General features: G+C 31.0%; 1 protein-coding gene across 2 annotated transcripts in view; it reads left to right on the top strand.

Moving 5' to 3' along the window:
* LOC127730341 (muscarinic acetylcholine receptor M2-like) overlaps nucleotides 1–27,689 on the top strand; it is a 116,858-nt gene that overhangs the window by 18,687 nt on the left and 70,482 nt on the right. Inside the window, exons 1-2 of one of the 2 annotated variants that reach the window (XM_052238710.1) lie at nucleotides 15,860–16,132; nucleotides 19,936–20,014. The gene's annotated coding sequence lies outside the window, so the exon portion shown is untranslated. Of the gene's footprint in view, nucleotides 1–15,859; nucleotides 16,133–19,935; nucleotides 20,015–27,689 lie in introns of those variants that run through there. The other variant, XM_052238709.1, reaches the window with a different exon arrangement.

Here is a 27,689-nt window from a genome sequence, read left to right as displayed (position 1 = left end):
TTATCTAGCTCTACATGGGCTGCAGCTCATTTTGTCCGTTGTAGAACACTCTAAAATTTTCGTATGGAAAACAATTTGTATTTAGATCGGGTAATAACAGAAACAAATGGGTAATTGGAAAATAGACTATTGAACATGGTTATGATAATAAAAAGCAGAAACAACCACGATCTGGAAACTTACACGCACAAAACATACGTTCGACACATTGATAAATCACCCTTTATAGTGACCTTATCTACTAAATTGCTATTGAAAGCCTCCGTTATAACTAAGAGATCTATTTATCTAGCTGCATTAACCTTTCGACGCGACGAAACTGTAGGAAAATACCTTTTTTTTCATGTATAGTATTTTGCAAAGATATGTGTTATTGTGTATTGCTTAGCTTAAGGCAGTATTGGCCTTTTGAAATGAATTATTAAAGCCAAATAACTTTTCAAATTTATGTGTGGCTTAAAAGACTGAGTAGATTTGAAATTTGATTGAAATACATTTTAAAGTTCAAGTTGTTTTACAGTTCAAATAAGAAGTGAAGAGTTTTTTTTTATTTCATATCAATAGAATAATTAGTGTTCTGGATTTATATAGGCTTCTGATTCTAGCAGAGGTGGATTTTACTAAGAAAAAAAAAAAGAACTGATAGAATAGTTAGTGTTCTGCAAGCAGGAAAATATACTTCAATTAATCAGTGGTACACAATATTTTATGTTTTAAAAGATTGTTTATTGTTAACAGAACTTTACCTACATTGAAGGTATTCGAAGACTTAATAAAAGATAAAATCAAATTAAAAAGAAGTTTACAAGTCATTTTTTGTTAGTTCCCACATAAGCGGTAAAGCTTGACTATCCAAAAAATGACCAGGACTTAGAACTCGTCCTGCTTGTTGTTCGAGTTAAGTGTTATTAAAGGTGGTATACTTCTTTATGGTTTTATTTTCGCTTCATTTTTATTTGAAAGGTAACCTGTCTAAGCATAAATGATCATAAATATTTCATTTATCTTAAAAAATTTGGAAAAATATTGAAGAAATTGTATAAAATGATGTGGTCAGTGATGTAAAATATATATAAATCAACGGCCTTCGTGTACTTTTGGGTACATTACTATAGGAGGTAGTGTTCCGTTTATAGTTCTGCATTGATATTGACATCCAATTCCATCAGGGGTGGATTTTTATAACAGATAAAAAAAAGAACTGATAGAATAATTAGTGTTCTGGATTTTTATAGGCTTCTGATCTAGCAGAGGTGGATTTTACTAAGAGATAAAAAAAAAGAACTGATAGAATAATTAGTGTTCTGCAAGCAGGAAAATATACTTCAATTAAGCAGTGGTACACAATATTTTATGTTTTAAAACATTGCTTATTGTTAACAGAACTTTACCTACATTGAAGGTATTCGAAGACTTAATAAAAGATTACTTTAAAGTCTACAGGGGTTTCCACATGTCGAAAAAGAATCCAACGAAAAATCCGCCATCACAAATTGGACAATATATTCGTTAATTTCATATATTGTCTAATCTGAATATAAATAAAGCACATGACCAGTCTTGTTAATTAAAGCAAAAGTAGTTTACCGATGTTAAAACTTCATAAAATCGATTAAAACGAGAAATCAAGACAACAAATGAAAAAATGAGGGAATCACATGAACCCCAAAAGGAGCGAGAGCGGGTGCGTCGACAGGGTAAGTATGTCCTGTTATGTATGCATCATCTTCCATGCGAATCCACTCTCGGTTAATATATCATTATCGATACAATTACAGATTAGACAACTTTTCTGATATCTGTAGATCTAAGACTGCGGAAACATGTCGCTAGTGAATTTAGCAACAGACAAATCGTATCGGTCAACCTATGGTGAGTTAGATTTCTCTGATTCATTGTGTTTACTTATCTTATGGCTGTTTATCTTAAGAACCGTATTATTTATTTTATTATTTAGAGATGAAATATGAACTTTCATTTATTATTCAAAATGTACACAACGTGTACTTGTCTTTCGATGTAAGATTTTTACAGTTTTTACATATTGATTTAAAGAGATTTTTTTATTCTTGATATGCAGTCTTATGGAAAAATGCAAATGTATGTGTAATTATACCCAAACAATTATGAAATATCTTTAACATACTCCAGAAGTGTGAAGTCTGTGCAATTTCAATTCGATTTTCGTCAATACAAATTCTTTTGCGTACATCACAACGATGTAGTGTTATAACTCAAATCTTTGTTATTATGTCTTAGATTGAGAAAATCTGACATGAGCAGAAATATTAAGAATGCTGAGATCTTCCTACTGTCCATTTACAAGAAGACTGTCAGACTTCTTCTAATTGGAGTTATGCCCTTAAATGACAATTTTTACACTTTTCTTTTCAGTTTGACATATTATCTCGATAACTATAATAGATAGATAATAGATAGAGGGTGTAACTAGCAAAAATATCAGCAAGATCTACAAACAGGTCAACATGGCTGAAATTGTTAATCGATTCCTTATAGGTGTTTTGTCTCTATTTTACCATTTTTGCATTTTTGACAAAAACGAAAGTAGGTAAGGAAAAACTGTAAACAGCATAAAAGATCAATAAGACAATTAAGCTCTAAATATATATCAAATGGACGAAATTGTCAATCGATACCTAATAGGAATTATTGTCCTTAATGGTAATGTTTACCCATATTTGTATTGTGCAAACACTGTTAAATAGATTACCTTAGTTGTATTTGGCAAAACCTGGGTCCTCAATGCTCTATAACTTCGTACTTATTTGTTCTTTTTTAACTTTTTGATTCGAGCGTCACTGATGAGTCTTTTCTAGACGAATTGCGCGTATAGCGTATAAAGTTTTAAGCCTGGTATCTATGATGAGTTTATTTATAAATAAAGAAAAAATGAAAATAGCAAAAATTAACAGCAACACAAGACAAACATAAAAAAAGATCATAGTCCTGAATTATATCATAGTCTTCAATGTTAAAAATGCTCATACATGCATTGAGCCTCCAATTTCATTGACGATGGGGGAAAATAATAGCTATAGCTAATAATTTGTATTTATATTTCTTTTGTGTTTTATTATGTTTTAGTTTAGTTTGTTTATCTTAACATTCAGAAACTTGCATTTAACAAGCTGAAAAAGAACTTAGTCCGACGGTTTACAAATCAGACAGTCGTTCAAAAACTGTTTTTTTCATACTATACTGTTAAAGTTGTTAGAGTATATGATATTTTAATAAACTATTGATGAACTGTCAGTATGCTGTGTAATGGTGTGAAATCATTGCTGGCTGGCAGATTTAACCCATATATCTTCATGTTTAACGTCATTTTCCTCAATTTCCAGCCCACTGGTTCCTATTTTTCACAGCAAATTACAAAGTAAATGTCAAGAAGAGTATACAAGCCTAACATATAATTAGAAATTAAATGAGAAGTGAGGATATTGAAGGGTATGGTACATTTTTGCAATATTTTTATGAAATATTTATATCTTTTTATTAAAAAAGTAATAACATTCTGATAACAGCTAATTTCACTGGTGTGGCATAATTACCTTCAGATGGTTACTTACTATATTTTAAATAGATAAAATGCATTGATTATCTATATTTTGAAAAGTTTTCAAAAATTATCAGTTTCATTTCGAATCAACTACAGTACTTTAATTCTGATATTTTATGAAATTAGTAGTATTTAATTATTAGCACACGTGCTGCTAATTAGTTTTGCTATATATATATTCAAAGACAATGTGTGCAGGTGAATGATCCCCTTTATTTCCTGGTAAGTTCAACACAATTACTTTTCATTACAACGTCTTACTTTCTTCATTTTAATCAAAGTTGTGGTATTTACTATGTATGGAGTTTATATGATTTTATTTCCTAAATTCATCCTTCCTTACAAGATTTATGTACAGTGTATTGATAACTCTAGCATATTTTACTTCAAAGACATAATTTGTTAGATGTGGTCTTTTTCGTTAATCATCTTTAAGCAACCTCCAACATGAAAAACGACGTTCATTTATCCATTGTTTATTTCTTTGTGTATTTTTCAAGTGTATTTTTATCCCACAGCATATTGATATCCTTTCTTTGATTTATATTAATAGTGTATTTCTAATGTTGCACGGATAGAATACATCTACATACAATGTGTCCTGTGAATGTATTGTGTTCCATATAGAAATGGTTTTGTTTTGAGGTAATTTCCCATGGTTCTATTAGTTCATCTTATGTGTGATACTGTGGTTTATGTTCTCATTGACCGTCCTGATTAAGCCTGATTAACCCGTTGAAAGATTAAGGTCATTATTTAGGAATTTCCAGATACTTTCTAGTTGAAGAGCAGGAGTAAATACGATTTGTTCCTTTAATATATATTAGATATATCCTTATATTTCAAGATACTGTAGTAAATTCTTTTCCAATACTTTTATCTTTTCGTTTAATGAACTAATTGATCATTTGTCTATACGTGACCCTACATTCTAAATTGAAATGCCGATCAGGTTTAGCCGTTTTCCGTTTTTCATAAACAATGTGCCTTGTGCGTGACAATCTTATAATAAATGTTTATGAATACGAATTTCGTGATATAAATTTGGCACTAATATCCGTTAATAGTTCTGTCTCGTCATTGTCTTATCGCTCGCTAATTGCTATTTCATAAAAGTTTTGTAAAGCAATGCAATTTAGTGTTGTTTCATATCAAGTAAAGACTTTTTACCACCATGTACAGATAACTGAATTAAGGAAAGGCAGGTTTCACTGACAATAGTCATATTAAGTGTAACTGTACGAATAACTGTTTTCAACTCTAGCTTTTTAAGTTCCTTCTATAGGCTTGAAAAGATCAAGTTCTTCACAGTTCTTTCAAGAGTTGAAATATTGTAGGTAGGTATTAATGTATTAAAAATAGCATAAAAAATGAAAATAACTCTGTCTATATAAAGAGGTAGAGCCAGCAACCCCAATAAACGGCCCTGTAAAGGTGTATTTGTAAATCTTCAATTGTTTGAGTAAATCTTATGTTTATCAATCAATAAATTAATATTTTTTTGAAAGTATATTAAGAAATGTCTGCTTCATATATTATAAATATATTAAATGGAAATAGGATTAGCTTTCATTTTAGTCTATTTTTGTATAAATATGTTACTGTTTTTTTTATACTATTCTTCATGATTTCATATTTGGCGCCACCCCTCGATCATTGAAATTTTGGTTGAACAGTAAAGAATATGGTATATTAACAATATTTCAGAAAAACTGAAACAATAGGACATTTTAACATATCTATTCATCAAATTTTCACAACCTTAACGCATTTAAAAATTTTCCGATTTCTAGGGTCAAAATTATCTGGTATATGTGATGAGTTTATTTATGTGTTAGTAAACCTACTCCTTTGTTGCGTCCGAGGCACTTTTCTAGATTTAACTTCCTTCATTTTGAACGCTCATCCCCAAAATTGAAAGTAAGGATTTATAACTACCAAAACACATAAAGACCCCAAAAAAATATAAATTCTGACATGGAAAATCCTTCATGTAAAACAAGTCGTGGTTTTTCCAGTCTGGAGCTCTCGTGATAATCTAGTATGATAATTGTTTAAATTAATAATAAAATAGTTATTGAAGAACTGGTCATTATCATGATATATGGACTGCCCATAAGACAGTGGCATTGACTAAGACAGCAATAATGACTGAGCCGTAGGCGAGGTCATTATCGCTATCGCAGTCAATACCACTGTCCTAGGGGCAGTCCGTGTATCACGATGATGACCAGTTCTTCAATAACTATTATGTTTATTTCATTGAGGAACCATGTTTTTAAAAAATTTCATAAACTCAAACTGTTCAAAGCAAACTCGAGTTATTGTACGATTTCTATAGAAAGGATGAAGACCAGTCATAGTGATAACTATAAGTCACTGCCATTCTTTTAAGTGCAATTTTTCAGTATATGAATACAAAATAAAGTTTTCTATAATTTTATAATTCTTGTTGCTGGGTAGTTTGTCTCTATCAGCATCGGAAAGACGTGCCTTCCAGTTCAGCCATGTTCCAAACGTCTGAATCGCGATTGCGTTTTATTAAAGGGACATTACTCTAAACAGAGAAACCATGCCCCAATGGTCATTAACATGTAAAAGTCCGTTAACGACCGGTTTTCTATTCCGTTTTTTTTCTGTTTAAGACCGATGGAATGTTTCACTAAAGAATAAAGAATGTCATGTGGCCTCTTGTTATCCAATAAGAGAAGCTAATTCTTAACCGATATGAAATAATAATAGTTAGGCAATGAAATTAAGATAAACGAACAGGTAAATCTGACTCAATACGATGGGCTAAACGCGTTGTAATCGATTACATATTCGGATTTCCTATATGTTATAGAACTGTATTAGATCAAAATATATAACCTTTAGGAATTTTACAAACGAGCATGTATTTATAAATATTGATGCAAAATGACTAATAAATCTGATCGTTTATTGAAAAACCTAGTTTTCTATTGCTTTGTGATGCTGTTTATATTTTGCTTCACATTAGGCGTACTAAAAAGTTAACATATTCCTTGCAAATTACCGACATTTTTCAATGTAATGAGACCTCATGAGAATTACTAAACATGTTATAAAAGATCGATTGGCGTTTAAGATAACAATTGTAGAGTGCATTTCTGTACATTTTACACATTTTAACCAATTATTTTTCTAGCCGCCGCTATTTTTGTTCAGAAATTTGATTATTTTCTTATCTAAGTAAACGCCACTATATTTAGGAAAACAAGTGAAAAACCATAAAAACAATAGATAATTTTTATTGAATACACACTTCATTTTCCAGAATTGTGATTTTTTTCTTTAACTGGGAGATGAATTTTGCATGTGGTTTATGAACGTTAAAAATAGGACTAATCCAATTATGAAAAAAATCAATTGTCTTCAACAATTATTAAAGCCAGTTTTCTTTACAAAACTATAGCTTTAAATTGTCCGGAGTCTCTAAAAGATTTGAATAGATTAACGGAATACTGTGAAAGATCTATCATCAACACCAAACAAAACAACATTAGACATGGCTTTAGACAACCAATGAAGAGTTTCCTAATTAGGAGCAGAGCCATGAATATTTGACGGATCTTAATTGTATTTTATATTTTAACCTTGACCCTTTTTATTTATTAAATCTCAATATGGCTCATTATAAGTCTACACAAATAAGACTTTATATATCCGGTCAAAATGATTCCCTTTCTTGTCATGTGCAGAATTGTTTTTCCCATAATGAAAATCCTTTACAAACCATATGTGTTGTAATCTTTTGGGCAGAATTTTAAAAAGCCATTACAACTGACCTGCAAGTCGCCAATATACACAACTGATTTATTCACAGCACTTAATTGAAATTACTTATGTACATCTAATATATAACCTCATCCCAAAACATGTACAGTTGGAATATCTACCCAATGTAATCAGCGAGTCACAGTAGTGATCGAATACCTTTTCGTCAACTATAGGGTTCTGAATTCAGAAGTCTTCCGTTTGACTGTTACTTAGATATCTCCAAGATTCTTAAAATAGACTGTAAATGAACACAACATAGTGCGATGATTGGTATTACTGTCCTTCGGATGATGATCTGAATGTGAATTATCCGAGTTGTTTGTCGAATCTGGCGGTAAAGGCACACTGCTATCCATGATGTAAGATTGGTATCCGTGGTGACGTCTCGATCGGTTCTTGTTATATTGCACGACGTCAGATCCAGTATTATTTCTTGTCTTCTAAATTTCCTACCTAGGGGGCAATCTATCCGAATAAGTGATGGTATAAAACATAAATGATATCTAAGGGCAATTATACACATACAAAACTATCCCAGCTACTCTAGTGATAAAATGGTGGGTTTTGTACATTTCTGGATACACTTAACTGAATATGATACATGATCATTTTCCCAGTTTTCGTCATATGTGACGGGTTTATAAACTTGAGAGAGACAGATACTGTTGGTTTCCTCTTACCACCTAAAGGATTTGTTGAAATGTTTGGACAGGATAATTTTCTGGACAATTCGGAACGTTTTGTTTAATAAGTAGTATTTTTATTATCAATTATTGATTAATGAATCGTTTGGTAATTGTATTCCTTGTCAATGTTTCTATAATTTTATATCAATCATTTTTGGCTAATATATACATACAAGATATTCAGAGAAAATTCTCTCAACGGTCATTAGTAACGTCTGACTGCAAACAAAATAAACTGTGTACAATATATAGCGTACGATTATCATTTTTGAGGGTATACGCATAGATGGTACAGTTTGTTATGATAAGCATATGACAAAAATGTGCACAATTCATATATTGTCTGTCAAACTGCAATCACCTGGCCAATCAAAGAAACCCGGATGTTTAAAAAGCTCTTATCAACCTCCCAAGAAGATGTAGATTTATCCCATGCGTAGTTTATCCTGGTTATTACATTAAATGTCAAAAATGATTTACATGAAGATAAAGAAAAAGGCTACTAATGTGCTAAATAATCCATATATGAAACACATGTAAACTCTGTATTAAAGAAAATGAAATAACAACATGACATAAGTGTGATGTTTATTCCGTACCGTTGATTTGTATTAGATGGAACGGGTTATAATTACTTGTTTTCTTGAACGGCAATATCCAACCTTAGACCCACTCCTGTAGCAACGAGCACATTTTGATCCTGTTTCAAACTTATGTACCGTTTTTTTTTAATTTCCTGGTTCAAGTTAATGTCATCATTTTAGTTTCTGAACTGTGCATGTTTTGTATTGCGTGTTTTAGCTGTAGCCTACTGGAAAACTGAAAATTAAAACGTTTTCAAAAACATACAAAACAAAATGGCATAAACAGAATAACCCGAGGTGTCTGCTCAGACGTCTTATGTTAACTGTGTCAAAAGTAGTTGCAAATCTACTTTTCGTCCAATCGCATAACTAATAAACTAAAACACTTACATGATAGATTATATACGTTTTTAATACTACGTGGAATCAAACAAAGATGTCTGCTCAGATGTCTTAGGCTTACATTGTCTAAGGCAGTTGCAAATTTACTTTTTGTCTAATCGCATAACTTATGAATGATAGATTATGATACACTTTTTTTCTAAAATGTTTGTGTCGTCCACTTGCTGTCTCATTTATGTATAACCTACATCTTCTTTAAAAATACGTGTATAGATATACTATTTTGAAAACCTCAAAGTGCACATACGAAGCTACAATATGGTGAATTTTAGAATAGCATTAAATATTCTTTCAAATTGGTTGTAATGTCTTTTATGAAAGAAAGAAGATACCAAGGAAACAATTCAAAATCATTAATCGACAACACCATGGTCAAAAAGATACACGGCGAAATGAAAAACAACAAACCACAAAACTAAAGACTAAGCAACAAGAACCCTGCAAAAAAAAAAAAAAAACAACAGCCGGGTTGATCTCTTGTCTAATTTAGAGACATCATTATGAGTTGGTTGCATTTAAAAAAAAAACCCTTTTTGTATTTTTCTTCGTGCATGAATCATTTGTATAAGAAAATATTAAAAACACATTACATCCTGATTATCAGTCTTTATTAGATTAGTTAGTAAACTGATGTTTCTTATCACTACAGGAACAAATAGTGTCACTACCTCCCTTATAAGGAAGGAGACAGTATAATTAAATTAGATTAGTTAGTAAACTGATGTTTCTTATCGCTACAGGGACAAATAGTGTCACTACCTCCCTTATAAGGAAGGACACAGGTTAATTAAACTAGATTAGTTAGTAAACTGATGTTTCTTATCACAACATGGACAAATAGTGTAACTACCTCCCTTATAAGGAAGGACACAGGTTAATTAAACTAGATTAGTTAGTAAACTGATGGTTCTTATCACTACAGGGACAAATAGTGTCACTACCTCCCTTATAAGAAAGGAGACAGGTTAATTAAACTAGATTAGTTTGTTAACTGCTGTTTCTGATCACTACATCCCTTATAAGAATAGACACGGGTTAATTAAACTAGATTAGTTAGTAAACTGATGTTTCTTATCACAACATGGACAAATAGTGTAACTACCTCCCTTATAAGGAAGGACACAGGTTAATTAAACTAGATTAGTTAGTAAACTGATGTTTCTTATCACTACATCCCTTATAAGAATAGACACGGGTTAATTAAACTAGATTAGTTTGTAAACTGATGTTTCTTATCACTACAGGGACAAATAGTGTCAGTACCTCACTTATTAGGAAGGAGACTACAATCAAACTAAAAGAGGGGCGAAATATACCAAAGGGACATTCAAACTCATAAGTCGAAAATAAACTGACAATGCCATGGCTAAAAAAGAAAAACAAACAAAGGACAAACAAAACTACACAAAACACAACATAGAAAACTAAAGACAGAGCAAAACGAACCCCATCAAAAATAGGGGTGATCTCAGGTGCTCCGGAAGTGTAGGCAGATACTGCTTCATGTGGCACCCGTCGTGTTGCTCATATTAGTACAACCCCACTGTTAAGTCTAATTCGTTAGGTCACATTAGGGGAAAACGGGAAGGGATTGTAGTCACGACAATTGGAACATATCTCCGTTTTACTCTTTGAAACAGATATTCAATAACAGTCAACCAACTCGTGATGGCGTCGGTAAAATTTACGAAGGGATGATTTCAACTTCACCACTTGGAACTCTTGGTTTAATAGCTTCCTTATGAGCAGCAACCCTAGGAAATCGTGATTAAATGACAAAAATGTAATATAATTTAAACATAACACTTTTCAAAATTGATACATATTTTCCTTTTCGTACTTGCTTATCTAATTATGGCTTTTCTGCTTTATTTGATAAATTACATCTCTGATTTTCTATTCAGCATAGCTGGTTTTGGATACAATGTAGCTTTCTTATTTGTTATTTATATATGTCTGTATTCTCAAAAACCAAAATGCATGGTAAAGAGACATTATAAGCACCAGATGAATCAGAATGATATGAAATGATTTAAAACAGTTACAGCTGATATCTGTTTAAGTTCAATATTAAAACAATGTTAGAATTGTTACCCTTGAGTCCAACCTTTTGTTAAATTAGTCTGTAAAATTTACATATTTCTATTTCTGTTGTTCATTAGATCATAAAATTTCAATATATTTTATTTGTGATACCTATGATCAATCTGCTATATGGATATAATAACGTATTAACATCTTGCTGATGTATATAATCGTTGTTTTATTGGGTCGATAAGGCTTAACCAAGTTTCAAAGTTCTGTCTAAATTCTAATGAAGTCTTATAAGATTTTCTTGTTAACGTTTTTCTATCATTTGTATGCAAACTACGTGGAATCGAACAAAGCTGTCTGTTTAGGGATTAATATAACCTGAAGACATATTTAAGTGCAGGAATGTGATTAAAAATCATAATTATGTAGTTTTATTTTAATTCTAAAGGTGTGTATTTTGTTAGAATAGGCGATATTCAGCTTTCAAAATTAAACACGCACCCACGTGTATATATAATTTAATTGGTCAAAACACAGTATTCATGTATATTTTGTACATATGTAACAGCCACTATGTTCCGTCAGTTACTTTGTTCCGGCGGAACTTTTCAACTAGTTATTTCGTTCCGATGGAACTTTCCAACTAGTTGTTTTATTCCGAGTGCAGTCGAAAAGTTCCGGAAAAAAGTAGCTAGTTGAAAATTCCCGGAACAATGTAGCTAGTTGAATAGTTCTGGCGGAACAGAACAACTAGTTACATCGTTCCGAATATACCATATTTCGTCCTTTTTGTAGAAAGAGGGGGATTAATGAGTATCAGTATATATAAGAGCAAATCATTAATTTACAAGAATACCCAACGCACTGAAAGGGGTTTCTTTGGGGACAAATATGCAAAATTTAAGTTGTATTTCATAGCTCACATAAAACGGAATAAGTTGCATTATCATGCAAATTTAGTATTCATAGTACCGTCAAGATAGGGAAGAATACCCCCCTCCTCATGTGGTTCTTTGCATCAATTCTCCAAATGGAACTTTGTGACTGGTTGATAAGTTCCGTTGGAACTTTTATGCTAGTTTGTTAGTTCCGGTTTTGACTTATTTGCCAAAGAGGAACTTTGTGGCTAGTTGATAAGTTCCTTTTGACTTTTGTAATCAGTATCTTGGTTTCCCTTTGAAAGGTTCAAATATAATATGTTGCGCTTTTACTTTGCATCAATTCTCCAAATGGAACTTTCTGCATGGTTGATAAGTTCCGTTGGAACTTTTGGGCTAGTTTGTTAATTCCGGTTTTGACTAATTTGGCAAAAAGGAACTTTCTAAATAGTTGATATGTTCCGTTGGAACTTTTCAACTAGTCACTTTGTTCCGGTGGAACTTTTAAACCAGAGGAAGAACAAAGTAACTAGTTGATAAGTTCCTCCGGAACTTTTCGGCTAGTTAGTTCTTTCCGCCCGGAACTTTCCAACGTCGGAACAAAAGAGCATTTACACATATACCTTATAGAGAAACACATAATTTTATAGAGCTATGCTATGTCGGTCGGATCTAAAATGTAAGAAATAATTGTGTTTGAAAATAATGAAATGTTGTATGATTGTCAATAAGACACGTATCCAAAAAGACCAAGGACAATTAAAAACCAATTGTTCAGAGAACAATTGAAGGTCTTTCCACAGCAATTTTTAAATTTATTGAAAAGAAGCTAGTTCGTGTTTACTCAAAGTTAAAATTGTCATCTTATCACCAGTGTCTTCATACTGATGCGATAAATAAGTGGTTTCTATATACTTCTGAGTGAAATAAGGGAGATAATTAGCTACTTCCGGTGAAAAAAATGTCACTTCCGGTCTCATATAATAGTTTCTTTCACATTGATTCCAAAAATATATAGTTTCTATATACTTTTGCTTGTAAACCAGGAGATAATTGGCCACTTCCGGTTTATCTAAAGTCATTTCTAGCCTTCAGTGATAAGTTAATGTATTAAAATTACAAAATATATGGATTCCGAGTACTTTTCCATGAAGAAAGTGCAAAAATGGCTACTTCTGGTTTTCTCAAGGTCACTTCCGGTTGTCAATTTTCAAGGTCATATGTCATCCAACCTTTTGTAAAAGGTCATATGGCTTTATAATGAACCAAGTTGCAGTAATAATCAATTAACCTTATAATTGGACATTTCAGGGGCACTTACTCCTATAAGATGCCATTAGATTGTTTCAGACCAAATGTAACTTATCTTCATTACAATAAAGCAAATATTTTGCACTTGTTGTTTCATATATATCTTTAAAAGTGTTTGAGAAAATGCAAAAACAAGGAAAAGTCAAAATTGAGAACTTGACCTTGACCTTTGACCTTGACTTTATTTTCTAAGTTCGGACCTAGGGACCTCAAATAAAAAGATTCCAGGGTTATACGGTTAACTGTTTATGAGTTAAAAAACATACCGACAAATTTATTGGTAAAGGTAGATAACTCCTTTAAAATTTCATCAAATCGCTTCGATCCAAATTAGCCAAACATTTCTGAGGATGTAACGAACAATTTAGAAAAAGAATTTTGTCGATATCTTTTTTTGTTACGAAGGAGATGCACACACTTGATAAACAGTGAATAGGGAGATAACTCTTACAAAGGAAATTGTTCGGCTTAGAATGGGTTAAAATAAAAAGCGCATAAACTGTATGATACTAAATAAGAAATATCTTAGCGACATATTGCGAAACAAAAAATTTACGCGATAACAAAATTTGGCGGAAGAAAAAAATAGTAATCAGAACAAATACAACAGGTCTTTTCACAGAACAGTGGAAAGACCTAAAAATGTGAAACATTACATGTCAACGTACGACTTTCAACAATGAACCAAATCCATAATGTATACTAGTAAGCTATACACAGCTCCTTATGACAAAAATTGCAAACCAACGGCCTGGTGTATACCATTACAATGCACGAAAAACTTGATATGGCATATAGTAACCAACGACAATCACTCTGTATTACTAAAAACCCATAATGTAACGCTAAATAAAAGTTTTGCTCTTTGTGAGCATCAATAAGTGGAAAGATGGCATGTTCTTGTATTGCATAATAATATGGCAAAAATTCAAATATGTAAATTTAGACAAATAATAAAGACATAAAAATAAGAGATAAAAGAAGGTGATGGTGCATTTACTAAATGCATGTATATGTTATTCTTTATTGCTTCAAATATGAAAGTTGTTGTCATTCATTAGATATTCAAAATTCTCAACATCCAGATTGATTGATTGTTGTTTGCATAACCAAATATTTCATGCATATTCAAGACGACTTCTGCAAGATGAGACGACCGGGATTACGGATGTCACTAGAAAATGAGGGTATGTTGGATAGAGGCAGATTTTGTTTGCAAGAGAACATCTACGGACTACTCATATGTAGTGTTTTTAATGTGCAAAGAGCGTGCACTCACCCTACCCTGAGCATTGGATTTAACTTCCCCATTTCGACTGAGCGTGTCGCTGCGAGGCAAAAGGAAGTCCCACTTTAGCGGGGACATTTTGACGGACGGATTAAGTTCTAAGATTACCATATGTTTATACTTCATTCAGAGCTGGAGTTTCTCGTCATCAGGACAACGTGAAAATCCATAGACAGTATGAATCCGCCAATGGATATTACTTAGTTGACTCCTAAAAATGAAAGGCCCAATTATTGGGCTAGGTATGAATTTCAAATCGCATGTGTTAGCGTAGTACTTTTTCATAGAAAATATTAATATTACAGTCATTTAATTGTTGATTTGAGTTATGTGTATGTACTTTTATATGTCTTTTGTTAGTTCTGTTTTAGAACATGTTTGTCCATTTGATCAGATTTTTTGGTTTGAATTGTTATGGATAAAAATAGACAAGTCCTTAAAAATGTTTGTTCTTTTAAAGGTTTGTTGACATCTATTATAGAGACAAGTCAGTTCTTTAAGTACTTAAACTGAATTTATAGTCTAGCAGACATATCTGTTCGGTAAGCTTTCGATACATTGCAATGTTTTTCTTCCTTTTATTTTTCCATCTTTATTATATGGTTATTTTAAAAGTAGTGAAAGAAGAGTGTTCGGTAACCCATTGCTGATTAAATGTCGCCGTTGAACGTGTGGACTTCCACAGCCAGTTCGTTGCAATGATATAAATGAAATTAATATTCTCAAGATCGTATTTTTTTTTCAGTTTTTAAATTAGTATGATAACTACAAAAACCTCCCTCAGAAATTTTTTGATAATCAATCAACGCAATCTAAATAAAAGTACATGACCTGTATATGAACGTCAGATGCTGATCGTCAGATCTGTAATAACTGCGATCTGCAAAGCAATGTAAATATTAATCATTTCATCTATTTTTGTTGTTTCCTATTATATTTGGTAAATGAAATCGATATAATATTAATTTATGTAAATATTACCAAAACTGCTGCACTAGACAAATATATGTTAATTGATTACTATCACAGCTACAGAATGCGTCAATGAGTAGCTATCAGTACGATATGTTTACAAAGATGCGACAATTTTAGTTTTGCTGTGTTTGGTTTTTGGACGAATAATATTTCTGATTTGTATACATTCGGTAGATGGGAAGATAAATATTACCAATGTTTGTTTAATTACTCTGATCAATGCAGCGTTTATTTCCATCAATATTTACAATTAGAATCCAATAACGATAAAGAATCTGAATGATTCAGCTTAGAACTAATGCTTGTTAGTTTCACATTTGTACTAGCAACGCAAGGAAAATGTGTGATTAATCAGTAAAATGAATTTCATTTTGATTAGACATCGACTGTGAAATAAGAAATAGTGTTTTACTTCTGCGGGATTCGTAAAAAATAATTACACTTAAACAAATTTAAATCTGAGGAAATGTCAATATTTGCGAATGGACATGAAATAAAGGGAAAGATTTAACGTTCAGTGCATTCTAACAACAGATTGTTTGGGTACCTAAATAAGACGATAATGAACTTCAACATATTTTTAGAGTCTTTATGTAAGTGATTTTTCATGTATTACCATAAAGTGTTATCTTTTTTTTCTTCTTTTATAGATATTATGAGATCATAATTTCTTGACTGAAATATTTTTATCGGTTAATATTTTTAAAATTGTATTTTGTTTTAATACATAATATATATATGATAAACATTTTTTCTATTCACATACAAGTAACAAAAACGTACAGATTTAAACTGTTCAGATATTACATGGTCTAATATTCCATATTGTTCTTCAGAGTGTTTACAATACAATCAATTGAATGCAGAAGTATATCTAAATAATTACTATGTTTTAACGTCATTATAGATATGTTTATATTCACGTTGTTTTTCATCTTTTGATTTTAAATGTGTAATCAAATTTCCATTTACATGTGACGTGGAAAATATAATGATACGAATCTCATTTGCACATTTGGAACGAAAAGTTGTTAGGAAGTTATAACTTAGTCTTTTTCATTCTATTAGAGTCTTCGGTTTTTTTTTTATTTCTTCCGATTGAATTATAAATAACAGATTTTATGTCTATAAATTTTGAGTTTAATAAAATATTATTATATCTAGTTTAATGCTTTTTCTTTAATAAGGGACTTTCTGTTTACCTTGAAAGCCGTCATTATTGTTTTTGCTATGTTTATATGTATTTGTAAATTTTAGTTTGAATCGGGTTCTCTTTTAATTTGTCCTGAGACTCATCCCTTGGTCTTACTATGAATCTAACTCTGATGATAATGACTTGAAGATAAGTTTTTTGAATGCAGAAATATAACACTACATGTACATTGTAGATGGTGGAGAGGATGTAGTGTCAATTTCTTCTGTATTTGTTTCACTCAAAGGGACATAAATCTGGAAGTTGTTTAAACTTACTGATAATTGAATATTAAAAAGACTCAGTCTACATAATTTTCTCACACACATTATCAATAATTTAACCAATTTAAATTTCATAAAAATATTATTCAGCACTACATATTGCTGTTGACAATATTGCTAATTTTACATGTTTTCGATAAATTTTGAATCGAAGGACATCTCTATCCAAAATGAATGAATTTTTATTCAATGGACACTGAATAGCTTTGCTTTCCACCAAATTTCGGTTTTGGTAGAGAATGCCCTTCTCATACTTTTTGGATAAATACATTTTCTCAAATGGAGGAGGTTTGATAAGGTAACTTTTTGGCCCCTTGAATTCGAAAACCAAAAAGCATTATAAATCTACCAAATAACATCCTTCAGGTCATAAGATATTAGTCCGAATGAACTTTTTTGAATTATGAATATTGAAGTTTGTTTCACATATTCTTGAAATAAGTGCAAAACTGGTCGAAACCTTGTGATCTTTTTATTAACATTTAAATATGAGCTAGTCTTACCGAAAATAACAATTATTTTGCTAAAAAAACATTTTTTTTATAAACATGTCATTGTGTTTAAAATATCTTGTTTGTGTAAAGCTTTCGGTCATATCTAAAAACTATGAGTAAAAAGCTGCCTTTTTTTTGTCAAATATGTCAATTTCAGAATCTTTACGACGTCATAGTGACAACACTAGTGACCTTTCTGCACTAAAGTTTCCAGATCATATAAACTTGCTCGATTATCAATAAAATTATTATTTTAAAAGTCTTGAATAATTTTAATATTTTTGCAATTCCAAGGGCCAAAAAAGGCTATAATCATACCACCAACATTGCCATAATTGTCAAAATTGCAGTTTTTGTGCAATCTTCGGACATCAAATGATCCAAAATGCAGTAAAATAGTAAAATTATGTTAGATCCTTTAACTATGCATTTGAATCTGTGATGCTGTGAATTGTAGATCAAAGATTAAAGGACTCTACGGACATGGCTCATGCCTGTTTATTGAAGCGCTCTTAGGACTAGGACATGTCCTAAGATCATCTTAGGACGCATCTTTGTCCTAAGTGCGTTTATCAAACATGTCGTAACTTAGGAAAAGTCATAGGAATCGTCCTAACTTTAGGACACCTAAGTAGGTGTCTTAAGATGGTCTTAGGATGGTCATAACTTTAGGATATATTTAATGATGGTTAATTTGTAAACAAATACGACCACCACCTATATATGGATCCCCTTTTTTCTAAATAATATATAAGTAGTGGAATGATTGCCAATGAGACAACTCTCCACAAGAGACCAAATGACATGTGATCCATGAATTTTTGTTTTTGTTTCATAAAGTTTGAATGTAAAATTATTAGATAAATATTATTTCTTTTCTTTATGATAATACTAATAATATTTCTATTTTTTATTCTTGTAATTATTAACTACTGGTGAAATTCAATGCATTCTTAAACATTTAAATTTTTTAAATTTTATTTTTTTTTACGCTAACACTTAGGACAGCGGTTAGGACCTAAGATAGTCATAAAATAGCCTCGATGTGCATGCTGAGACATGCTGAGACATTTCGTAAGTCGGTCCTAACATTATCCTTATTTATTCCTAAGAGAGGTCTTAGGACAAATCCTAGGACAGCTTCGATAAACAGGCCCCTGGTCTAAAATAACTTCAGAGGAAATTGGTCCTACCTCTTTGCATTTAAAGTAGTAACATGAAGCAGTTGTGTTAAACTTCCAAAGGTCATTATTTTCTCACTTGATTTATTAAAGTAGATATTGTTTCTTTTTCTTTTTCAATTTTTCGGTAATTGTCTTTTAGCCTAAGTATCATTGTTCGATTGAAGCATTCTGACTTCGTTCTTGGTAAAAAAATGTTTTGCAATTCTTTAAGAATAAGTAACTAACACATGTTGTGTATATTTTGAATATCAACAGGTTGTTAATTCTTACTATTATTCTGCAATTAGCAATCTTCACAACCTAATATTAGTACAGAAATTTAGGTATGTATCGTGGAAAGATATAAGCCTTTCTACTAGACCTCCGGTAGCTATATAGTAAGCAAATATCGGTCATAAGCAATGTTTCTGCAAACTATCTATCTTTCCAGTCATCAATCAACATAAAAGTATAATTGACAAACAGTTTGCTACTTGATATAACATACATTTTTGGATTCAAGTTTACGGTGGTTTTTGAAGAGTTCTTCTATTATCAGTACCTATAATAACTGTACTAATATAAGAAGATCTTACGATAAGTTTAGTTTTATGGCAGGTTATATTTAAATTAGTTACCTTTTCAATTATGAGTGAATCTTCTTAAATCATGAACAGCCCGTTTATCAAAACAAATATAAAGTTCATGTAATAGCTTTCGGGAAAAGTCATTAAGTTGGAGTATTAAAACAGCCACGCACAAATACAACAATTAATGTAGTTAAGGAACAAACAGTTTGTTATCAATTTACCATTTGTCTTCGGTGTTGGTTCTTAAAAAGTTCAATGGTCTGTAAAATCATGGTAATTAAATTTCAATTAAGGTGTTGTTGAAGTATAAAAAAAATGTAATAATTAATCTAATTGAAATACATTACCTCAATTGGCAAAAACATACATCATGCCACTTTATGATTTGAAATCGATGATTTATCAATATTACCGATATCGTGGCGTTATTTAACATTTGTCGTCCTTTTCTGCTTTATTTCCTTTTGAGGTTACCAGCTGTACCATTCTTCGACGATCACGTGGGATTTAGAACAACTATTTTAAATATCTAATAGAAATTCAATATTATCGTATCTGTACCAGTATGGACTTAAAGAATCCGAACAAAAAATGCCTTGTAACATAACATTGTATGTAAAGTGGATCCAAGATTAATATATTGCTGCTGAGTAAATGCATTCTTTTATTCCAGGAATCAATAACGAGGAAAGATAAATTATTGCTAATACAACACATCTAAGGAGAAAACCCGGATCAATTAGAACTTCTAGGTAAGTTTATCTATTCTTTGAAATGTGATGTCTAGATAATTTCAGTAGAAATTAATGATGAAAGGAAAAAAAGAATTGCAAGTTAACTATACAATGCATTTTAAATCTTCAGCAGTATTGAAGGCAATGTGCTTTTTTTTTCTCGGTTTATTTTTTAATGTTTTGTTTGTTATTTTTCGGGGGGAGGATGTCCTTCTTTTCAGAATCTCTTACACTATCACCATATTCTTCTACAATGCTATAATATGCTTTGAATTGTTGCATCGTTCGGATGGAATTTATTTTTCTGCAATCTTAGATCGTTCTCCGTTATAATCTTCCGTAAAATGGATATCATTAGGGAACAATCTGGATTTACGTAACGGAAAAATATTTTTTGTTTGTTATTTTCTTTAGTAATGGAATAATTGTGCATTCTAGATTTGTATTTTATTTCTTTATCATTGATATATGGAGGTAAATTCAGTAAGGCGCTCCAATCGAAAAAAAAAAACGGTTTGCTTGAGTGTATGATCTTTCGTACATCAGGGTCTCTACACTGATAACGTTTTCTAACATACATGTTGATGGGTTTTTAAGACTCATTTGACCAAATTTTGCAATATTCACATAAACAACATGAACAAAGGTAAAGGTTCTAAGAGCAAAGTTGTTTATTCACACTTGTTTTGTTGTTGTTTGTAACATTTTGGCTCCGAGCAATCAAAGATGCTTATTCAAGAAAATTCCGTTATACCCATATCCTTAAATTTTAACAGTATATTCGTGATAAGTTGGTGGAATATTTTTAAACTTGAACCCAAAAATGATTCAGACTCAGATTGTTGGAATATGACCTGGATACTTTAGTTCACTGTCACCTAGAGTCGTATGTTAAAGCTATGTTTTTCAGAAATGTCAAATTAGTAATATTAAAATTACACATAATTTGTTAGGAAAACGAAATTAAAGGGGAATATACATGAAACAATATTCCCGAGATATACTGCTTGGAAAATAACCATAAGTAACAGGAACAGCGTATTGCTGTTCTTCATCTTAAAGTAGCTAAAAGGCCTTCAAAGACCACCCAAATGTGTTATAATAGCAAAATCAAACGTAACGCATCATCATTATTGATATTCTTTGATATTGATCTTTAATCCCTACAAATATTTAGGGGACATCAATAATTTAAATAAATATTTGGTAACGTTATCAACAAAATAATGCTGCTATTCGTTATCCGACAATACAATATCTCTAGGAACCTTCAAGATATTTGTAGGAAGACTTGAGAGTAAAAACTAGGGTTGACATAAAACAGTTCAAAATAACGAGCTGAATGAACAACACACAACCATTCCTTCAATATGACTTGTAGATGTAGTACAGCCATGAAATATTCTATTTTGAACAAAGGCTCTTTACTTTAAATACATCATGAGACTTATTTATGAATAATGGGGTTAAGGAGGTCAATTGTATGAATCGAATGACTTGAATTTATTTGAAAACCATATTCTTCCTATTTCAGTTTAAAAATATAGTCTCTCACGAACATTCACATCATAATCTTAAAATGTATAAATACAAAATAGTAATCATGGTAATCTACACCTTATACCGAGAGACATAATTACAGCGCTGACAAAAGATGAGACAAAAACTGTTTATACAAAAGATTTACATAAGATAATATTCACAATACAAAATTGAAAGGGAATCATCAAAGAATTAGATTTTCTCATATATGTTCCACAGAAGCTGCATTGCTGGAGAGATCATGATAACAGTTATCATCGAGTACAATTTTAATACCGGCCGTTTGATTGCTCCTGGTATATTTTAATCAAGTATGATTTTTAGTGTACTGGGATCAAATGCATCAAACACGAAAGCAATGAAGCGTGATATAGATTTGTATAAAATGGAATTAAATCAACAGATATGTTTTAGTAATGTAATATGAAATAAGAAAAAAATAAAATTCTTAGCGATCTAGCACTGTAAACACTGTGTAAGAGATCAAACATCAAAAATTGACAATTTGCATTTTTATATCATTATCTTGGCAGACGTATCCTGGCAAAGCTTGGATAGACACGTATAAAACTGTCATATGAAAGATTTTAATTACTTTCTTGTCTGTTAGCAGTGTAATAGGGGTAAAATATATTCACATCAATGTCTAGCTAAATTTAATTTTTTTAAACTCTACCAAGCCTTGCTTAAGTGTAGATTACTATGCACTGTCCACCCGTCTGTTATGACTTGTTTCACTCGACTTCCACAGTTTCTTGAATAGAATGTGTAAATTTAGCAGAGTGTTTTGAAACCTACTAAAGTTGTTCATTTTGTCAGGAGCATAAAATTCGTGAAATATGAGTGATAGTGACGAGTAGTTGAACAAAATAACCTAAATCGTTAAATTTTGTAGAAACGGACCATAATTATTATTTGTATGCGCTACTTCTTCCAAAGCTTTAAGAAAGATTAATATATTTTTTTGTAATATTTGTTTACATACTTCAAATATGAATATTCCAAAGGTTTCGATTTTATTGAATTGATCATTATTTACGGATAGCTGATTTATTTGAACTTTGATAGATAAACATTGCATTACACCGATTGTCCGCTCAACTCCAAATTTACAAGGTAAAAAATTTGCAGACTGTATGTACATATAAAAATGATGTGTCAGTTTCGGAATTATGATTTTCATAAGATATTTCCAGAATGACAGGTTGTTAAAACCGTATTTTAAGCTCGAATATCTTATTTGTAGAATGTTTGCATGAATATAATATGCATGTAAATGCTATAGTACAAATTGGAATTTAATAGAATCTAGAATCTTCCTAGTATACAAATCGGAATTCTGATTTATTATGAATCATACTTATCAAAACTTATTATTTAAATTCCAATATGTACATTTGTACTAATAGAACTTGAGATATCCATATTTGTAGTAGGTAAACTCTGGATTGCAGTAGATGGACACTTATAAACACTTAATTCATAATAATGTTTGTGTTAAAATACTAAAATAATTAACCTTTAAATCATTACTTTTCAGAATAAAAACATGTTTTACTATGTTTTCCTTTTTATACCACCAGAACAATCGTAGTAGTTCTCAGTTTGTTCCTATAACAGTTGAAGTGAGAGTGTTATATTTCATTAATACCTTATCGTCTGAATATACATTTGATATTTGCCACTGGAAATTAAACAGCCATTAATCAATCAAATCCATTGACCCTTCATAGTACACGGAAATTTCACATATTCCAGCATTTAAAAACATAGAAACTCGAGTGAAGACTGTCAGTTGGTTTCTGTTTGAAATTGTGAAGTAAAATGTAATACTCTTCGTTGTTCATACTTTTATGCCGAAATTGATTGCTAAACAAAAAATACCAGAAAAATGTTATAAATAAACGATTTGAAAAGAAATTCGATAAAGTTTACGTCAAATGTAAACAAATTGTTTATCAGATTTTGTTAGTAATACAGATCGATAAATGAATTTTATTTATTAATATTGTTTTCCAGTATAATTCAGAGTAAAACAAAATCAACAAAAATCTACTAGTAGATATTTGTTTTCCAGTATAATTCAAAGTAGAACAAAATCAACGAAAATCTACTAGTAGATATTTGTTTTCCAGTATAATTCAGAGTAAAACAAAATCAACAAAAATCTACTAGTAGATGTTTGCTTTCCAGTATAATTCAGAGTAGAACAAAATCAACAAAAATCTACTAGTAGATATTTGTTTTCCAGTAAAATTCAGAGTAAAACAAAATAAAAAAAATCCAACACAATCTGGAATCAAACTAGTAGTAATTTATTATATCGTGGATCCTATTAGAAATTCATTGAAATCTAAGATTTTCTTAGTACAAATCTGGATATCCAAATATCTACTAGTAGACATTGAAAGTCAGATTTGTATTGTATTTAAAGAAATATAAATCAGAATTCAATTTGTATAAGGAGGATACTGAATCTTACTGGATTCCATTTTGTACAGGTGGTTTTCCTTATCAATTCGTATACCAGAACTTAGACCGGAATCAACCATTAATTTTCCTTTATGTACATCATGAAAAAAGTAAAATAACAAAAATACCGAACTCCAATGAAAATTCAAAACACTAAGTCATGGGTATGAAACATGTGGGTATTTTTTTTTTATATGTCTTTCAAATACAGGGAAATAATGAAATACTGTCTATTCGTGTACTAAGGTTATGCCGAGTTACTTTTGTCATGTTTTCAATAATACGTCAATAACAATAGTGAAACTTTATCATTAATTAAATCTTTCTTGTCACATGTACTAATATCAAGAACCTCATTTCAATCTTTTCATAATTCTGATATATACATAAGTCAGGCCATTAGTTTTCTCGTTTGAATTAATTTACATTTGTCATTTCGAAGCCTTTTATAAATTGCTATGCGGTATGGGTTTTGCTCATTGTTGAAGGCCGAACGGTGACCTTTAGATTCTAACTTTAACGTCATTTGGTCTCTGGTGGAGAGTTGTCTTATTTACAATCGTACCACATTTTTTTTTTTTTTTTAAATTCATTGATTTAAATATCAGTATTCTATATTTATATTACAGTAATACGTAATCAAGTTGTATAAACTATGAATTTTTAAACTGATAGTGGTTTAAATATTTTATTTACTCTCTTTGTTCCAACGATTATCTAAAAAAAAATAAAAATACACATAAATTGGAATTTCCATCAATTGTCTGAACAATTCCAAGTGTATGTCAACTATGTATATTGCAATGTTCATCTTCTATCTTATTCAAAAAAACATACTGCTACCGTAAGGATAGCATCTAATGAATTAATAAAAGGAAGATAAGTTGTAACTGTATAAAGATATAAGAAGATGTGGTATGAGTGCCAATGAGACAACTCTCCATCCAAGTCACAATTTATAAAAGTAAACCATTATAGGTCAAAGTACGGTCTTTGTATGAGCATGTTTAAGTCTAACCAAAAAGGGAAGCTACTGCATAAAACATACAAAAAGACAGGCTTTTTAATTCCTACTCTCATGAATAAATGGTCAGTCCACGTATACGAGGGGAAAGTAATTTTATACTTGATTGCTGGAATGCCTTTGATGGTTGGTAAGAGGATAGTATTGAATAAGTGTCATCCTAACTCACTGTCAGGAATATCTAGAGTACATTTATTTCGTATTAATGCAATTTTCCAAATGTCAAATGGCTTTCTCTACACCATTATGGGAAACTGACATTTCATCAATACCAATAGTCGTGTCATTTAATAAATTGTACAGAGACTGTTATAGCTACTTGACTATTGCACATATAAGTTTAGATCACTTTTTCTTTCATACACAAAACTTTTAATTGGTATATCTAAATTTTTAAAAACATTTTTGATTGTAGCATAAAAAAATGGAGAATGTGTCTATGGGACACAGATGATGCCCCCCGCTTGCATATAATGTTATAAAGGGCCATAACTCAAGAACGATAACAGTGACGCCACCCTAATTCAAGCTTGATCTGTGTTATTTTGGTAATAAGCATTGTGTATAAGTTTCATAACATTTGGTTGAGGCAAACTGAAGTTAGAGAACGGAAACCAATTTTGGGACGTACGGACGGACGGACGGACAAGGGTAACATTTAATGCCCCCCTGCTGCGGCGGGGGCCTAATAAGGAGGTGTGTTATGATTGTCAATAAGAAAATTATTCACCATAAACCAAGGAACGATATACATAAATGAACATACATATCAATAATTTGGTGTGGTTAAACATTTTTGTGAGCATTCTATCATTTCTTAACCTGCAGCAGTTGGTGAAACAGCACAACATTAGAACAAACTGTAAAAATCAGTTCCAAAGGACTTGATTCTTTATTTTGAAATACTGATCCTCTGTCCACGCTTCGCTTACAAAGATAGCTATCCGTTCTACTTTCTTTTGACACAGGATAAGTATTTCATTCAAATTGTGTATAGGCACGAAGCACAAGAAAACACAAAGTACCAGCAGAGATTAGTAGTTTAATTTACTCGCAATTACATAAAGCTGGTTCAAAGCCTATTACAACTAATAAATAAACCATGTTTTTCCAATCTAAACTATCAATCAGTAACGTATTTAGACCATAAATAGTCCGGGCAACGCATAACCTTGTTCAATGCAAAATATAAGTATTGACAAGATGTAGGACCTTAAGCATTCATCACTTTATATCAATACGTATATTTATTTATGTTTTAATTTATTAAAATCAGAATCACTGTTAGTACCGATAAATGCAATATTTAAATATCGTATTACAGACTGAGTGTTAAATTGCAAACATTTTAAAAAATGTTTATTCACAGGAATAGTTTACTATCGAATCAAAATGTACGGTCACTATAGGCAACATCACCGTTAAAAATAGGATGTGATATCCCGTTTTACTAAGGTTTTTACAGGTACATCCAAACTTCGAAGAGCTGATAATAGCTCTTACCATACCTCCATCTTTTGAGTATTTTTTCTCAAATATTTACATCTAAAAAGTCAACCATATGTATTCCTAAATGTTAAATTTTCCCTAAAATTCACCATTTTTTCAATACTGACTTGGAATGAAACAGATATAGGCTGAAGTGGCCATTTTTTCCCAACACAAAGAACAAGCCAACAACGAAAAAGTAGATAAATAAAATATTTGCCGATAATTGGGCCGATAAAATCACAACTACTTATTGGCGCCAAATTTTTACAAATATATATATATATACATACGCAGATGAGTACGATATTAAAGCCTTTCCAGTGTTTACACATTTCCTTCAAAAATAAAATAGTAAATCTTATAATTTGTATTGTCCTGTTTTTTTTTTGGTCACCCCATTAAAAATTCCAATGCAATGCTATTCTGAATGATCCAGTTTCATCAATGGCAAGTTTTTGAGAAAAGCTATTACTTGTATTAATATTATAGTCGAAATTTATAATAATTGTATATATAGCCACTTTGGTACAACTCTCTATTAAAACATACATACATGTACGCAATAATCTCCTCTTTTCATTCAGTTCACTTTGACCGAATATTTTGTATAAATATGTAATTGGGTAAGGAACTACTTCTACCGTATATTACAGTTGAGTTTTGGGTCTATGTTCTTTTCTACAGAAAAAAATTCTGCTGTACAAATTATGTAAAATGCAAAAGCTGCAAAGTGCACATCGTATTGTTTAATAAAGATGTTGGATCATTTTATTGTGCACGTTTTATTTGATGAGAAACGTAAGCATATACCAAAAATACACATCAGAATTAAATTCTAGAGTTCAACTATGCCTGCATACTTTTTAGACTTAAAAATTAACTATTCATTTTTGCAGACGTACAGCTCAACCTGATAAACTGATAAACGATAAAAGTCGTGCTTGAAATCTTTCTATTCTATTTTGTAAATTTTATTTTTCTGATTATTGAATACGTGTCCTAAATGTGTGAGTTTGCCTCGATTTTTAGTGTCTTCACATTTTCATGCACGCAACAAATCATCGATTTGGGAACGTTTTTGTTTGTAAATGAGGTGAAAATTTCTGTTTTAACTTTGCAATTGCAAAAAAAAATGAATATTATGCATGTGCGAGTCTTATTGAA

Source organism: Mytilus californianus, unplaced genomic scaffold (genome assembly GCF_021869535.1).
Source record: "Mytilus californianus isolate M0D057914Y unplaced genomic scaffold, xbMytCali1.0.p SCAF_2, whole genome shotgun sequence".
NCBI lineage: Eukaryota > Metazoa > Mollusca > Bivalvia > Mytilida > Mytilidae > Mytilus > Mytilus californianus.
Note: the sequence above shows the minus strand (reverse complement) of the source record. Positions and strands in the feature narration are given on the sequence as shown.